Raw genomic sequence first — 18,059 nt, 5'->3', positions numbered from 1 at the left:
CACAATTTAACATTTTCCACCATGATGACCATGGAAAACCCAACGAAACCCAACGGAGACCCCAAAACACGTCAAAAACACCGCAAACAAGAACAGGATCACCCAAAAAAAACAGAATAAAGGCCCGAATTCCATAGATCCACCCCAAAACCACCCTAAAGCACCTTGATCTTCTCCAAAACCCACAATTGACACTTTTCCAACATGATGACCATGGAAAACCCAACAAAACCCAACAGAGCCCCCAAAACACGTCAAAAACACCCCAGAAAGGAACAGGATCACCCCCAAAAAAGAAAGAAAACCCCCAAATTCCATAGATCCACCCCAAAACCACCCTAAACCTACCTGATGTTCTCCAAAACCCACAATTTACCATTTTCCACCATGATGACCAGGGAAAACCCAAAGAAACCCAACGGAGACCACAAAAAAAAAGGCAAAAACACCCCAAAAAAGAACGGGATCAGAAGAAAAAACACCAAAAACTATGCATTGCCCCCCAAAACCACACTAAACTAACCTGATCTTCTCCAAAACCCACAATCCGCTCCCATTTACCTTAACGTCAAACGAGAACCCAATGAAACCCAACAAAGACCGCAAAACACGTCAAAAACACCCCAAAAAAGAAAGGGATCACCCCAAAAAAAAGAGAAGAAAACCCCAAATACCAAAAATCCACCCCCAAAGTCCCCCCAAACCTACCTGATGTTCTCCAAAACCCGCAACTTACCCTTTTCCAACATGATGACCATGGAAAACCAAAAGAAACCCAACGGAGACCCCAAAACACGTCAAAACCACTGCAAACACGAATGGGATCACGCAAAAACTGAAAGAAAACCCCTCAAAACCATAGATCCACCTCAAAACCACCCTAAACCTACCTGATGTTCTCCAAAACCCACAATTTACCCTTTTCCACCATGATGACCACGGAAAACCCAACGAAACCCAACGGAGACCCCAAAACACGTCTAAAACACCCCAAAAAAGAACGGGATCAGAAGAAAAAACACCAAAAACTATGAATTTCCCCCCCAAACCGCCGTAAACTAACCTGATCTTCTCCAAAACCCACAATCCACTCCCATTTACCTTGACGACCAACGAGAACCTAACGAAACCCAACAGAGACCGCAAAACACGCCAAAAACACCCAAAAAAGAGCAGAATTAACCCAAAAAACAGAACAAAACGCCAAATACCACATATCCTCCCGAAAAGCACCCTAAACCTACCTGATGTTCTCCAAAACCCACAACTTACTCTTTTCCACTAGGATGACCACGGAAAACCAAACGAAACCCAAAGGAGACCACAAAACACGTCAAAAACACCCAAACAAGAACGGGATCAACAACAAAACTGGAAGAAAATCCCGCAAAACCATAGATCCACCCCAAAACCACCCTAAACCTACCTGATCTTCTCCAAAACCCACAATTTACACTTTTCCACCATGATGACCATGGAAAACCCAACGAAACCCAACGGAGACCCCAAAAAACGACAAAAACTCCCCAAACAAGAACGGGATCACCCCCAAAACTGGAAGAAAATCCCCAAAAAGCACGGATCCAACCCCCAAACCACCCTAAACTCACCTGATCTTCTGCAAAACCCACCATCCACTCCCATTTAACTTAACGATCAACGAGAACCCAACGAAACCCAACAAAGACCCCAAAACACGTCAAAAACACCCTAAACAAGAACAGGATCATCCCAAAAAACAGAATAAAGGCCCAAATTCCATAGATCCACCCCAAAACCACCCTAAAGCACCCTGATCTTCTCCAAAACCCACAATTGACACTTTTCCAACATGATGACCAAGGAAAACCAAACGAAACAAAACAGAGCCCCCAAAACACGTCAAAAACACCCCAGAAAGGAACAGGATCACCCCCAAAAACGAAAGAAAACCCCCAAAACCATAGATCCACCCCAAAACCACCCTAAACCGACCTGATCTTCTCCAAAACCCACAATTTACCCTTTTCCACCACGATGAACACGGAAAACCCAACAAAACCTAACGGAGATCCCAAAATATGTTAAAAACACCCCAAACAAGAACGGGATCACCCCCAAAACTAGAAGAAAATCTCCAAAAAGCACGGATCCAACCCCCACACCACTCTAAACTCACCTGATCTTCTCCAAAACCCACAATCCAAACCCATTTAAATTAACGACCAACGAGAAGCCAACGAAACCCAACGGAGACCCCAAAACACGTCAAAAAAAAACCCCAAACAAGAACGGGATCACCCCCAAAACTGGAAGAAAACCCCTCAAAACCATAGATCCACCTCAAAACCACCCTAAACCTACCTGATGTTCTCCAAAACCCACCATTTATGCATTTCCACCATGATGACCACGGAAAACCAAACAAAACCCAACGGAGACCCCAAAACACGTCAAAAAACACCCCAAACAAGAACGGGATCACCGCCAAAACTGGAAGAAAATCCACAAAAAGTACGGATCCAACCCCCAAACCACTCAAAACTCACCTGATCTTCTGCAAAACCCACCATCCACTCCCATTTAACTTAACGACCAACGAGAACACAACGAAACCAAACGGAGACCCCAAAACACGTCAAAAACACCGCAAACAAGAACAGGATCACACCCAAAAACGAAAGAAAACCCCCAATGCCATAGATCCACCCCAAAATCAGCCTAAACCTACCTGATCTTCTCCAAAACCCACAATTTACATTTTTCCACCATGATGACAATGGAAAACCCAACGAAACCCAACGGAGACCCCAAAACACGTCAAAAACACCGCAAACAAGAACAGGATCAACCCAAAAAACAGAATAAAGGCCCAAATTCCATAGATCCACCCCAAAACCACCCTAAAGCACCCTGATCTTCTCCAAAACCCACAATTGACCCTTTTCCAACATGATGACCATGGAAAACCCAACAAAACCCAACAGAGCCCCCAAAACACGTCAAAAACACCGCAAACAAGAACCGGATCACCCCCAAAAACGAAAGAAAACCCCCAAAGCCATAGATCCACCCCAAAACCACCCTAAACCTACCTGATCTTCTCGAAAACCCACAATTTACACTTTTCCACCACGATGACCATGGAAAACCAAACGAAACCCAACGGAGACCCCAAAACACGTCAAAAACACCCCAAACAAAAACGGGATCACACCCAAAACTGGAACAAAATCCCCAAAAAGCACGGATCCAACCCCAAACAACTCTAAACTCACCTGATCTTCTCCAAAAACCAAAATCCACACCCATTTAAATTAACGATCAACGAGAAGCCAAGGAAACCCAACGGAGACCCCAAAACACGTCAAAAAAACCCCAAACAAGAACGAGATCACCCCCAAAACTGGAAGAAAATCCCCAAAAAGCACGGATCCAACCCCAAACAACTCTAAACTCACCTGATCTTCTCCAAAACCCACAATCCACACCCATTTAAATTAACGATCAACGAGAAGCCAAGGAAACCCAACGGAGACCCGAAAACACGTCAAAAAAAAAACAAACGAGAACGAGATCACACCCAAATCTGGAAGAAAACCCCTCAAAACTATAGATGCACCTCAAAACCACCCTAAACCTACCTGATGTTCTCCAAAACCCACAATTTACCCTTTTCCACCATGATGACACGGAAAACCAAACGAAACCCAACGGAGACCCCAAAAACACGTCTAAAACACCCCAAAAAAGAACGGGATCAGAAGAAAAAACACCAAAAACTATGAATTTCCCCCCCAAACCGCCGTAAACTAACCTGATCTTCTCCAAAACCCACAATCCACTCCCATTTACCTTGACGACCAACGAGAACCTAACGAAACCCAACAGAGACCGCAAAACACGCCAAAAACACCCAAAAAAGAACAGAATTAACCCAAAAAATAGAACAAAACGCCTAATACCACATATCCTCCCGAAAAGCACCCTAAACCTACCTGATGTTCTCCAAAACCCACAACTTACTCTTTTCCACTAGGATGACCACGGAAAACCAAACGAAACCCAACGGAGACCACAAAACACGTCAAAAACACCCAAACAAGAACGGGATCAACAACAAAACTGGAAGAAAATCCCGCAAAAGCATAGATCCACCCCAAAACCACCCTAAACCTACCTGACCTTCTCCAAAACCCACAATTTACACTTTTCCACCATGATGACCATGGAAAACCCAACGAAACCCAACGGAGACCCCAAAACACGTCAAAAACACCCCAAACAAAAACGGGATTACCCCCAAAACTGGAAAAAAATCCCCAAAAAGCACGGATCCAACCCCCAAACAACTCTAAACTAACCTGATCTTCTGCAAAACCCACAATCCACACCCATTTAAATTAACGACCAAGGAGAAGCCAACGAAATCCAACGGAGACCCTAAAACACGTAAAAAACACTGCAAACAAGAGCAGGATCACACCCAAAAATGAAAGAAAACCCCCAAAACCATAGATCCACCCCAAAACCACCCTAAACCTACCTGATGTTCTCCAAATCCCACAATTTAACATTTTCCACCATGATGACCATGGAAAACCCAACGAAACCCAACGGAGACCCCAAAACACGTCAAAAACACCCCAAACAAGAACGGGATCACCGCCAAAACTGGAAGAAAATCCACAAAAAGTACGGATCCAACCCCCAAACCACTCAAAACTCACCTGATCTTCTGCAAAACCCACCATCCACTCCCATTTAACTTAACGACCAACGAGAACACAACGAAACCAAACGGAGACCCCAAAACACGTCAAAAACACCGCAAACAAGAACAGGATCACACCCAAAAACGAAAGAAAACCCCCAATGCCATAGATCCACCCCAAAATCAGCCTAAACCTACCTGATCTTCTCCAAAACCCACAATTTACATTTTTCCACCATGATGACAATGGAAAACCCAACGAAACCCAACGGAGACCCCAAAACACGTCAAAAACACCGCAAACAAGAACAGGATCAACCCAAAAAACAGAATAAAGGCCCAAATTCCATAGATCCACCCCAAAACCACCCTAAAGCACCCTGATCTTCTCCAAAACCCACAATTGACCCTTTTCCAACATGATGACCATGGAAAACCCAACAAAACCCAACAGAGCCCCCAAAACACGTCAAAAACACCGCAAACAAGAACCGGATCACCCCCAAAAACGAAAGAAAACCCCCAAAGCCATAGATCCACCCCAAAACCACCCTAAACCTACCTGATCTTCTCGAAAACCCACAATTTACACTTTTCCACCACGATGACCATGGAAAACCAAACGAAACCCAACGGAGACCCCAAAACACGTCAAAAACACCCCAAACAAAAACGGGATCACACCCAAAACTGGAAGAAAATCCCCAAAAAGCACGGATCCAACCCCAAACAACTCTAAACTCACCTGATCTTCTCCAAAACCCACAATCCACACCCATTTAAATTAACGATCAACGAGAAGCCAAGGAAACCCAACGGAGACCCGAAAACACGTCAAAAAAAAAACAAACAAGAACGAGATCACACCCAAATCTGGAAGAAAACCCCTCAAAACTATAGATGCACCTCAAAACCACCCTAAACCTACCTGATGTTCTCCAAAACCCACAATTTACCCTTTTCCACCATGATGACCACGGAAAACCAAACGAAACCCAACGGAGACCCCAAAAACACGTCTAAAACACCCCAAAAAAGAACGGGATCAGAAGAAAAAACACCAAAAACTATGAATTTCCCCCCCAAACCGCCGTAAACTAACCTGATCTTCTCCAAAACCCACAATCCACTCCCATTTACCTTGACGACCAACGAGAACCTAACGAAACCCAACAGAGACCGCAAAACACGCCAAAAACACCCAAAAAAGAACAGAATTAACCCAAAAAATAGAACAAAACGCCTAATACCACATATCCTCCCGAAAAGCACCCTAAACCTACCTGATGTTCTCCAAAACCCACAACTTACTCTTTTCCACTAGGATGACCACGGAAAACCAAACGAAACCCAACGGAGACCACAAAACACGTCAAAAACACCCAAACAAGAACGGGATCAACAACAAAACTGGAAGAAAATCCCGCAAAAGCATAGATCCACCCCAAAACCACCCTAAACCTACCTGACCTTCTCCAAAACCCACAATTTACACTTTTCCACCATGATGACCATGGAAAACCCAACGAAACCCAACGGAGACCCCAAAACACGTCAAAAACACCCCAAACAAAAACGGGATTACCCCCAAAACTGGAAAAAAATCCCCAAAAAGCACGGATCCAACCCCCAAACAACTCTAAACTAACCTGATCTTCTGCAAAACCCACAATCCACACCCATTTAAATTAACGACCAAGGAGAAGCCAACGAAATCCAACGGAGACCCTAAAACACGTAAAAAACACTGCAAACAAGAGCAGGATCACACCCAAAAATGAAAGAAAACCCCCAAAACCATAGATCCACCCCAAAACCACCCTAAACCTACCTGATGTTCTCCAAATCCCACAATTTAACATTTTCCACCATGATGACCATGGAAAACCCAACGAAACCCAACGGAGACCCCAAAACACGTCAAAAACACCCCAAACAAGAACGGGATCACCGCCAAAACTGGAAGAAAATCCACAAAAAGTACGGATCCAACCCCCAAACCACTCAAAACTCACCTGATCTTCTGCAAAACCCACCATCCACTCCCATTTAACTTAACGACCAACGAGAACACAACGAAACCAAACGGAGACCCCAAAACACGTCAAAAACACCGCAAACAAGAACAGGATCACACCCAAAAACGAAAGAAAACCCCCAATGCCATAGATCCACCCCAAAATCAGCCTAAACCTACCTGATCTTCTCCAAAACCCACAATTTACATTTTTCCACCATGATGACAATGGAAAACCCAACGAAACCCAACGGAGACCCCAAAACACGTCAAAAACACCGCAAACAAGAACAGGATCAACCCAAAAAACAGAATAAAGGCCCAAATTCCATAGATCCACCCCAAAACCACCCTAAAGCACCCTGATCTTCTCCAAAACCCACAATTGACCCTTTTCCAACATGATGACCATGGAAAACCCAACAAAACCCAACAGAGCCCCCAAAACACGTCAAAAACACCGCAAACAAGAACCGGATCACCCCCAAAAACGAAAGAAAACCCCCAAAGCCATAGATCCACCCCAAAACCACCCTAAACCTACCTGATCTTCTCGAAAACCCACAATTTACACTTTTCCACCACGATGACCATGGAAAACCAAACGAAACCCAACGGAGACCCCAAAACACGTCAAAAACACCCCAAACAAAAACGGGATCACACCCAAAACTGGAAGAAAATCCCCAAAAAGCACGGATCCAACCCCAAACAACTCTAAACTCACCTGATCTTCTCCAAAACCCACAATCCACACCCATTTAAATTAACGATCAACGAGAAGCCAAGGAAACCCAACGGAGACCCGAAAACACGTCAAAAAAAAAACAAACAAGAACGAGATCACACCCAAATCTGGAAGAAAACCCCTCAAAACTATAGATGCACCTCAAAACCACCCTAAACCTACCTGATGTTCTCCAAAACCCACAATTTACCCTTTTCCACCATGATGACCACGGAAAACCAAACGAAACCCAACGGAGACCCCAAAAACACGTCTAAAACACCCCAAAAAAGAACGGGATCAGAAGAAAAAACACCAAAAACTATGAATTTCCCCCCCAAACCACACTAAACTCACCTGATCTTCTCCAAAACCTGCAATCAGCTCCCATTTACCTTAACGTCAAACGAGAACCCAATGAAACCCAACAAAGACAGCAAAACACGTCAAAAACACCCCAAAAAAGAAAGGGATCACCCCAAAAAAAAGAGAAGAAAACCCCAAATACCAAGAATCTACCCCCAAAGTCCCCCCAAACCTACCTGATGTTCTCCAAAACCCACAACTTACTCTTTTCCACTAGGATGACCACGGAAAACCAAACGAAACCCAACGGAGACCCCAAAACACGTCAAAAACACCCAAACAAGAACGGAATCAACAACAAAACTGGAAGAAAATCCCGCAAAACCATAGATCCACCCCAAAACCACCCTAAACCTACCTGACCTTCTCCAAAACCCACAATTTACACTTTTCCACCATGATGACCATGGAAAACCCAACGAAACCCAACGGAGACCCCAAAAAACGACAAAAACACCCCAAACAAGAACGGGATCACCCCCAAAACTGGAAGAAAATCCCCAAAAAGCACGGATCCAACCCCCAAACCACCCTAAACTCACCTGATCTTCTGCAAAACCCACTATCCACTCCCATTTAACTTAACAACCAACGAGAACACAACGAAACCCAACAGAGACCCCAAAAACACGTCTAAAACACCCCAAAAAAGAACGGGATCAGAAGAAAAAACACCAAAAACTATGAATTTCCCCCCCAAACCACACTAAACTCACCTGATCTTCTCCAAAACCCGCAATCAGCTCCCATTTACCTTAACGTCAAACGAGAACCCAATGAAACCCAACGGAGACCCCAAAACACGTCAAAAACACCCCAAAAAAGAAAGGGATCACCCCAAAAAAAAGAGAAGAAAACCCCAAATACCAAGAATCTACACCCAAAGTCCCCCCAAACCTACCTGATGTTCTCCAAAACCCGCAACTTACACTTTTCCACCATGATGACCACGGAAAACCAAACGAAACACAACGGAGACCCCAAAACACGTCAAAACCACCGCAAACACAAATGGGATCACCCAAAAACTGGAAGAAAACCCCTCAAAACCATAGATCCACCTCAAAACCACCCTAATCCTACCTGATGTTCTGCAAAACCCACAATTTACACTTTTCCACCATGATGACCACGGAACACCCAACGAAACGCAACGGAGACAGAAAAACACGTCAAAAACACCCCAAAAAAGAACGGGATCAGAAGAAAAAACACCAAAAACTATGAATTTCCCCCCAAAACCACACTAAACTCACCTGATCTTCTCCAAAACCCACAATCCACACCCATTTAAATTAACGACCAACGAGAAGCCAACGAAATCCAACGGAGACCCCAAAACACGTCAAAAACACCGCAAACAAGAACAGGATCACACCCAAAAACGAAAGAACACCCACAAAGCCATAGATCCACCCCAAAACCACCCTAAACCTACCTGATCTTCTCGAAAACCCACAATTTACACTTTTCCACCATGATGACCATGGAAAACCAAATGAAACCCAACGGAGACCCCAAAACACGTCAAAAACACCCCAAACAAAAACGGGATCACCCCCAAAACTGGAAGAAAATCCCCAAAAAGCACGGATCCAACCCCCAAACAACTCTAAACTCACCTGATCTTCTCCAAAACCCACAATCCACACCCATTTAAATTAACGATCAACGAGAAGCCAACGAAACCCAACGGAGACCCCAAAACACGTCAAAAAAACCCCAAACAAGAATAAGATCACACCCAAATCTGGAAGAAAACCCCTCAAAACTATAGATGCACCTCAAAACCACCCTAAACCTACCTGATGTTCTCCAAAACCCGCAATTTACCCTTTTCCACCATGATGACCACGGAAAACCAAACGAAACCCAACGGAGACCCCAAAAACTTCAAAACCACTGCAAACACGAATGGGATCACCCAAAAACTGAAAGAAAACCCCTCAAAATCTTAGATCCAACTCAAAACCACCCTAAACCTACCTGATGTTCTCCAAAACCCACAATTTACACTTTTCCACCATGATGACCACAGAAAACCCAAGTAAACCAAACGGAGACCCCAAAACACGTCAAAAACACCCCAAACAAGAACGTGATCACCCCCAAAAACCGAAGAAAACTCCCAAAAGAAGAGATCCATACCAAAACCACCCTAAACCTACCAGATGTTCTCCAAAAGCCACAATTTACACTTTTTCACCATGATGACCAAGGAAAACCCAACGAAACCCAACAGAGACCCCAAAACACGTCTAAAACACCCCAAAAGTGAACCGGATCAGAAGTAAATACGTGATATAACCCCAAAACCACCATTAAACCTACCTGATGTTCTCCTAAATGTACAATCCACTCCCAACCACCAGAAAACCCAATGGAAACCCAACAAAACCCAGCGGAGACCACAAAACACGTCAAAAACACCCCAAAAAAGAACTAGACATGAAGAAAAAAAAAAGAAATAAAACTATGATTTTCCCCCCAAAACCACACTAAACTCACCTGATCTTCTCCAAAACCCACAATCCACTCCCATTTACCTTAACGAACAACGAGAACCCAATGAAACCCAACGGAGACGACAAAAAACTTAAAAAACAGCCCAGAAATGAACAGGATCACCCTAAAAAACAGAAGAAAACCCCAAATACCAAGAATCCACACCAAAAGGCCCCCAAACCTACCTGATGTTCTCCAAAACCCACAACTTATACATTTCCACCACGATGACCACGGAAAACCCAACAAAACCCAATGGCGACACAAAAAACATGTCAAAATCACCGCAAACAAGAACGTGATCACGCCCAAAACTGGAAGAAAATCCCCAAATGCACGGATCCAACCCCAAAACCACCCTAAACTCACCTGATCTTCTCCAAAACCCACAATCGGCTCCCATTTACCTTAACGCCCAACGAGAACACAACAAAACCCAATGGAGACACAAAACACGTCAAAAACACCCCAAAAAACAACAGGATCACACCCAAAAAAAGAGAAGAAAACCCCAAATGCCATAGATCCAGCCCCAAACCACCCTAAACCTACATGATGTTCTCCCAAAACCACAATATACAATTTTCCACCATGATGACCACGGAAAAACCAACAAAACCCAACGGAGACCCCAAAACACGTCAAAAACACCCCAAACGAGAACGGGATTACACCCAAAACTGGAAGAAAAACCCCTAAAACAATAGATCCACCCCAAAACCATACTCAAGCTACCTGATGTTCTCCAAAAACCACAATTTACACTCTTCCAACATGATGACCAACAAGAAAACAACTAAAACCCAAAGGAGACCCCAAAACACGTCAAAAACACCCCAATAAAGAACGGGATCACCCCCAAAACTGGAAGAAAATACCCCAAAACAATAGATCCACCACAATAGTCCCCCTAAACCTGCCTGATGTTCTCCAAAATCCACAATTTACACTTTTCCACCGTGATGACCATGGAAAACCTAATGAAACCCAAAAGAGACCCCAAAAAACGTAAAAAACACCCCAAACAAGAACGGGATAACCCCTAAAAAAGAAAGAAAACTCCCAAAACCATAGATCCAACCCAAAACCACCCTAAACCTACCTGATGTTCTCCAAAACCCACAATTTAAATTTTACCACCATGATGACCATGGAAAACACAAAGAAAACCAACGGAGACCCAAAAACACTTCAAAAACACACCTAAAAAGAACGGGATGACACCCAAAATTGGAAGAAAATCCCCAAAAAGCACGGATCCAATCCCAAAACCACCCTAAACCTACCTGATGTTCTCCAAATCCCATAGTCACATCCCAAACATCATAAAACCCATTAGAAACTAAACGAAAAGCAACGGAAACCCCAAAACACGTCAAAAACACCCCAAAAAAGAACTGGATCAGAAGAAAAAAAAAAAAACAAAAACAAAAACTATGAATTTCCCCCCAAAACCACACTAAACCCATCTGATCTTCTCCAAAACCCACAATCGGCTCCCATTTACCTTAACGACCAATGAGAACCCAACAAAACCCAACGGAGGACGCAAAACAAGTCAAAAACACCCCAAACAAGAATGGGACAACCCCTAAAAACGAAAGAAACCCCCAAAAACAATAGATCCACCCCAAAACCACCCTAAACCTACCTGATGTTCTCCGAAACCCACAATTTAGCTTTTCCACCATGATGACCAACAAGAACCCAACTAAAACCCAATAAAGACAACAAAAACTTCAAAAACACCCCAAATAAGAACGGGATCACACCCAAAACTGGAAGAAAATACCCCAAAACCATAGCTCCACCCCAAAAATCACCCTATACCTACCTGATGTTCTCCAAAACCCGCAATTTAAATTTTTCCACCATGATGACCATGGAAAACCCAACGAAACCCAATGGAGAACCCAAAACACGTCCTAAACACCCCTAAAAAGAACGGGATCACCCCCAAAATTGGAAGAAAATCCCCAAAAAGCACGGATCCAATCCCAAAACCACCCTAAACCTACCTGATGTTCTCCAAATCCCATAGTCACATCCCAAACACCATAAAACCAATTAGGAACTCAACGAAAATGCAACGGAAACCCCAAAACACGTCAGAAACACCACAAAAAAAAGCGGGATCACCCCCAAAACTGGAAGAAAACCCTAAAAGCCGTTTATCCACCCCAAAAGACCCCCTAAACCTACCTGATGTTCTCCAATACCCACAATTTACCCGTTTTCACCATGATGAACAACAAGAACCCAACAAAAACCAACGGAGACCCCAAAACACATCAAAAACACCCCAGAAAAGAACTGGATCAGAAGAAAAAACACCAAAAACTATGAATTTCCCCGCAAAACCACCCTAAACTCACCTGATCTTCTTCAAAACCCACAATCCACTCCCATTTACCTTAACGACCAACGAGAATCCAACTAAAACCCAACGGAGACCCCAAAACAAGTCAAAAACACCCCAAAAAAGAATGGGATAACCCCCCAAAACGAAAGAAAACCCCCAAAAAATAGATCCACCCCAAAACGACACTAAACCTACCTGATGTTCTCCAAAACACGCAAGTTAAACTTTTCCAACATGATGAAAAACAAGAACCCAACAAAACCCAACAGAGACCCCAAAACATGTCAAAAACACCCCAAAAAAGAACGGGACCACCCCAAAAACAGAAGAAAACGCTAAAAAAAAACAGAAGAATTCCCCCAAAACCATAGATACACCACCCAAAAAAACTTAAAAACACCTGATATTCTCCAAAACCCACAATTTACACTTTTCCAACATGACGACCAACAAGAACCCAACAAAACCTAATGGAGACCCAAAAACACATCAAAAACACCCCAAAAAAGAACGGGATCACCCCCAAAAAAAAAAACAGAAAAAAAAAACAAATACCATGAATCCACCCCAAAAGTCCCCCTAAACCTACCTGATGTTCTCCAAAACCCACAATTTACACTTTTCCACCATGATGACCACGGAAAACCCAATGAAACCCAACGGAGAACCCAAAACACGTCAAAAACATGCCGAAAAACAACTGGATCACTAGAAAAAAACAGAAGAAAACCCTAAAAACCTTGAATCTGCCCCAAAAGTCCTCATAAACCTACCTGATGTTCTCCAAAACCCACAATTTACACTTTTCCACCATGATGACCACGGAAAACCCAACGAAATCCAACGGTTTTAAGAAAATTAAGCAAAAGAATTTTCATAGTGTCTAGGCAAGCATTATGCAGCTCCTTACTTCAGCAGGGAGCTTTCGCAACTCCCGCTCCTCAAACAGAACTCCTTGTTTTTATAATACAAAAGACAATGAGCAAACATTTATGGTGTATTACCCTAAGTTTTTGGGTTAGGGTTTTTTGCGTCTTAATGTTTTGGGGTTAGGGTTTGGAGCACCCTAAGTTTTTGGGCTAGGGCTTTGAGCATTCCTAACGTTTTGGGTTGGGTTTGGGTTTTGAGCATCCTAAGATTTTGGGTTGGGGGTTTTAGGCATAGGTCTTCAGGGGTTTAGTGTGGTAAATAGTTTGGGTTAGGTCTGTAGGGGTTTCGAGGTTTTTTTGGATGTTAGGGCTTGAGGCTTTTTTTGTAAGGGCGGTGAGGGTTCCAGTGAGTGCTGGTAAATGCAGTTCTCGAGCACTCGGCCTGTGATTGGCCATGCTGGCTGTGCGGGGAATGCTGGTAGGTGTAGTTTTCCGGCACTGGGAGGCCATGTTGTGTGCCCAGAGCATGCCGGGAGATGTAGTTCTCGGGACTCCGGACTTCCGGGAGGCCATGTTGCGTACCCAGAGTATGCCGGGAAATGTAGTTTTCGGATTTGGGACTTCCGGGAGGCCATGTTGAATGCCCAGAGCATACCGGGAGATGTAGTTCTCGGGAACTAGGGTTAGGGGCAAGGTTTGGCGTAGAGTTAGGGTTTCGGGTGAGGGTTGGGGTTGGGGGTTATTGTTAGGGTTAGTGGTTTAGGGTTCGGCTTAGAGGGTTATGGTTCTCCCTCTAACTAGTTCTCCCAAGAGAACTATGGTTCCCTAGTTCTCTTGTCTGCACTATGCATGCTTTTGAGCTAAAACTGATTAAAAAATAAAAAGAAAAATCACACACACACACACACAAAAAAAAAAAATAAACAAACACCACAGCTGCTGCTGCTGCTCTCTTCCTACTTCCTTGTGCTTTGCCCCTTCCCTTCCCAGGTGATTGGATTTGGGTGCTAGTCGGGGCCAAATGGTATGTGTGTCCCAGGCATCCCCTCAGAGAGCTCATTCTGCTTGGGCTGCTCTTTGGGGTGTTTGTTTTTCCTTCGGTCAGTTGCAGGCTTCTTCAGGTGGATGAGAGTTTATGGACTGATGCGTTTCCAAGTAGCGAGGGGTACGCACATCTTTTTGAGGTAACAGCTAGTAGGATCTGTTAGAATAATGTAGCACTTGGTGCCTTTATTGCATGCAGTTCTTTATCAGGTGAGTAACTGTTGCGAGTAACTGAAGTCAATGTTACTTGGTGTGTTTGCTATGCAGTGCCTGTGCGGACTATTGCACGAGACACAGCTTTCTGACATCTGGCCCAGCAACTACTAAATAAGGGGAGGGGAGAAGCTGAAGAACGACCAAAGGACAAAGCCTGGGAGGAAGACTACGAGCCTTCAGTACGAGCGGCCCCCAGAGGGACCACCGGAGACTGATAACGCATGCACCAGTGGGAGGGTTTGGATTCTGGGAACTAATTAGAATAACCCTGCCTTTTGTAGAAGTAGTAATGAATATGTATTAGCCTAGCAGCATAAAAACCAGCCGCCTGATGTAACTTGTGTGCGTCTTGGTGGAGCAGAGACTCCTGGCGCACCCAGCGCTGCTTGCTTACCTCTATTCCTTTAATAAATCATAAACATTAATTGTAAGCCTATTTGGGACTCGGTCATTTATTACAAGTGGGACCTCCCGATGGGTGGAAGCTGTCGGGATAGCTCGGGATGCTGAGGCGTGATGCTGCAAGGAGGTTGGTGGTCGGTGGCGCCCTGGGGCAGGCCGAATTGGGAGGGGGCGAGGCGGCGGGTGGTCGGTGGCTTCTGTGGAAAAGGTGCTTGTATGGGGGGGCTGCGCATTCAAAGGAACCTTGACAGGCTGCAGATAGGGGCAGGCAGGAACCTTTTGAAGTTCAGGAGAGGGAAATGCCAAGCCCTACCCCTAGGGAGAAACACCTCTGTTTACCAGCACTGGCTAGCTCGATACTGAATAAGCATTTCTTCATGGAAGGGGTGCTTTGCTATTAGAACAGGCTGCCCGGGGAAGTGGTAAGAGACCCGATCCTTAAAAGTATTGAAGAGACATGTGGACATAGCCCGGGAGTCCGGCCTCCGGCAGGGCGGGAGCTGGCTCTTCCGAGCCCGTGTGCTCCGGTCTTGTGCGACGCGTTTGCAAGCAGCACCGGGTGCCGGGTCCGACATCGGACGGTTCGGGGACGGCGATTCCGGGGCCGTCGGCTAGCGGGGGCCGGCTATGTCGTGTCCCGGGGATCCGACTTCAGGGGGCGTGGGGGCCGGCCGTGCAGTGAAGCGGGGGGCTGGCGTCCGCCGGCTTCCCAGAGAGCGGGCTTTCGGTCCCGTGCGGTTCGGTGGCCGGCCGTCCCGAAACCCTGGGCACCGGTCCATTGCTAGACTCAGCGGGCTCCGGGGCCGAACTCGGCTTCTCGGGGCCGGCGGTCGCGGTGTCCAGGTGTCCCGCCTCGGGCGGCGCGGGGCCGGCTGTCCCTAGCAGCTGGGTTCCCAAGAGCTTCTGGGCTCCCAAGCGTCGCCCAAGACCGGATCCCAGAGAATCGGGACGGCCGGCCGCACCGCTGCGACTAGCACAAGCGTCTCCCGACAACGGAGCCCAGGAGCTTGCGAGGGTCAGATTCCGCGCCCCGGGATAGAGAAACGGGGAGCGCGGGTCGGCCGGCCGCAGCTTCGCACGGGACCGAACCCCCTGTCTCCGGCACGGCCAGACCCCGAGCCGGCAGACAGCAGCCTCCCGCTTCACGGCACAGTCGGCCCCCAACCCGCCCGAGTTCTGATCGCCGGGACACGGGACAGCCGGCCGCGCCGCCCGAGGCCGGACACCTGGAGCCCGGGACCGCCGTCCCTGACAAAGCCAAAGTCGGACCCGGACCCCGCTGCGGCTAGCACACGCGTCGCCCAGGACCGCAGCCTAGGACCTCGGGACGGTCGCATCCCGCGCCTCCGGCAGGAGCTACCCGGGAGGGCAGGACGGCCTGCCGCAGCTCCGCAAGAGACCGAACCTGCTGGATTCCGGGACGGCCAGAGCCCGAGCCGGTGGGCAGCAGCCTCCCGCTTCACGGCTCGGCAGGCACCCACGTCGCCCGACTTCGGACCCACGGGACAGCCGGCACCCGCGCCGCCGGAGGCCGGACACACGGGCCTCGGCATCGCCGTCCCCGAACCGCACGAAGTCACACACGGTCTCCGGTGCGTCTGGCACACGCATCGCAAAGACCGGAGCCCAGATTATAGGATCAGCCAGCCCCGCGCCGCCCGAGGTCGGACCGGGAACCCGGTGCGCTTGGCACATGCGTCGCCCAAGAACGGCGCCCAGAGCCGCGGGATGGTCGTGCGTCACGCAGCCCGAGTTCGGACCCCCGGAACACGGGACAGCCGGCACTCGTGCCTGGCTCTTAGGGACTTGGAAAGAGTCCTGATGCTGTGCCAGCACTATGCAGCAATAGGCACAACACTGGAGTGATTTCAGTGTTGTTCCAGCTACGAGTGCAGAGTACAGCACTGTTCGGGCTGCTGCAGGGAAACGGTGACTCCAGCTCAGACAGACGCAACACAACTTCCACCCCTTATTCCATAACATTTGTGTCACAATCAGGTACAGTTTAGTATATAGATGGTCTCATCACCATAGTTTTCTGTCCATTGAAGCATTTTTATGTCTGTACTTCTCTTTATTCTATAGGTATTTTCCCAAAATGCTCATAAAAAACTGTTGATGGTTTCACCATCATCTGTCAAAGTGGTCACTCAGGGCAGGCGAAGTTGGTTTTCTTGACACCAGCACCAGCTTAGCTCACATCACTGTTGCACTTGCCTGGTTCCTTGCAAAGTTGACCTTTCATTGGTTCTGCAGTGTCCTCCTACAACACATAACTCGGATGACAGATTAATTTTCTCCCAGTGTTAAATCTCCTTGAGGCACACACTTGATATCCCCATCTTTCTGCATCACCCACCAGGTATACCCTGGACCTTGGGCAAAGACAATCCCACGAGTGGGTTTGCCTTTTCCCATGGCAGGGGCAACCCACACCGCCTTCCCCATCCACTTCCCCACATGCACTACAGTGACTTTAGCTTCTCCCACAGTGTGTAGGGGTTTTGTTTCAGCAGGACCAGCACGGCTTTCAGACCCCCTGTTGTTAACTAACCAAGTGGCCTCTGGTAGGTTTATATCCTAATGTTTCCATGTCGCAGCACCCAATGCTCGCAGCATAGTTTTTAACAGTCCATTGTACCTCTCAATCTTCCCAGAGGCTTGTGGGATCCCAGCTGCTTGGCTTCGTTGCCTTCTAGCTGTTGGGTATTGGCCCCACTATCCCAGCGTCGAAGCAGCCAAGTGAGGATGTGCTCACCTGGACGGCGACTGAAGGCTTTTCGTATTTCTCGCAGCTCACTCAAGGATAGAGACCGAGTAGTTTCTGATTCATCTATGATTTCAGTCTCTTCTTCGTG

This window comes from Aythya marila (assembly GCF_965140915.1).
Source record: "Aythya marila genome assembly, contig: HAP1_HAP1_SCAFFOLD_328, whole genome shotgun sequence".
Taxonomy (NCBI): Eukaryota; Metazoa; Chordata; class Aves; order Anseriformes; family Anatidae; genus Aythya; species Aythya marila.
The sequence above is the reverse complement of the archived record's forward strand: the minus strand, read 5'-3'. Positions refer to the sequence as shown.